This window comes from Mus pahari, chromosome 6 (assembly GCF_900095145.1).
Source record: "Mus pahari chromosome 6, PAHARI_EIJ_v1.1, whole genome shotgun sequence".
Classification (NCBI taxonomy): Eukaryota; Metazoa; Chordata; class Mammalia; order Rodentia; family Muridae; genus Mus; species Mus pahari.
The window spans coordinates 10,602,545-10,603,501 of record NC_034595.1 but is presented as its reverse complement, the minus strand read 5'-3'; the positions used below and the strand labels follow the sequence as shown (position 1 = coordinate 10,603,501).

The window sequence follows — 957 nt, the reverse complement described above, 5'->3', positions numbered from 1 at the left end:
GTTGTTTCCCTAATTTCTTTCTCGTCCCATCTGTCCTTTGTGTAGAGGAAGGCCACTGATTTATTTGAGTTAATTTTAAGATATTCGGTTTTACCAGCACCGCTTGGTAAAGGGGCTGTCTTCTTACCAATGTACATTTACTCCCCCAAAATCAGGTGGCTCTGTCTCTGTGGGTTCAGAATGTGTTCTCTGTTCTACCCATTGATCAGTGTGTCACCTTTTGTGCCTATTCAATGCTGTTTTGATTGTTCTGCAATATAACTTGGGATCAGGCATACTTAATGTCCCAGCATCTGTCTGTGTGCTCAGTGTTGCTCTGGCTGTCTGGGCTCGTCTGTGCTTCCTTACTATTTTTTGAAAGACTTTATTTTATGTGTGATTTGCCTGTATGTATCTAAGTATACCACAGGCATGCAGTGTCGGGGGAGGCCAGAAGAGGGATCAGATTCCTGGAGATGGAGTTACAGGTGATTGTGAAGCAGCATGTGGGTGCTGGGAACCAAACCAGAGTCCTCGGGAAGAGCATCAAGGGCTCTTTTTATTAACTGCTGGAGTCATCTCTCCAGCTCCACAATATTAATTTTAAGTTGTTTTCCTGTGCCTGAAAAGAACATTAGGTACCCCTAGAGGCATTGCAGGTGTGGCTGCTGTGTCACATGTGTGTCAGTAGGTGGCAGAGAGAAAAGAGGCTATGTCTATGCTCAGCGTTCTGACCTGTGAACATCTGAATGGTTAGGAGCCTAACATTTCCTGAAAAAAGTGAGCCTGAGACTACTACCAGTGTGGTGCCAGAGGGCTTGGATAAGGAACTGGTCTGAGATGACCACTAGTCTGGTGCCAAGCAGGTCCAGGCAGGCTCCCAGGGTGGGGAGCAAGCTGGAAACTAGGAGCTCCCTGCTTAAGACTGTGGACCCTGGGTGCGAATGAGCCTGAGACAGATGGCCCCACAGGTGCGAC

At 47.4% G+C, this 957-nt stretch overlaps 1 non-coding gene across 1 annotated transcript; it reads left to right on the top strand.

The window, feature by feature from the left end:
* The first annotated feature begins 616 nt into the window (after window positions 1-616).
* On the top strand, window positions 617-748 carry LOC115064313. The gene has a single exon (XR_003844152.1). It is a non-coding gene; the product is annotated as a small nucleolar RNA SNORA17 (small nucleolar RNA).
* The last annotated feature ends 209 nt before the right edge of the window (window positions 749-957 follow it).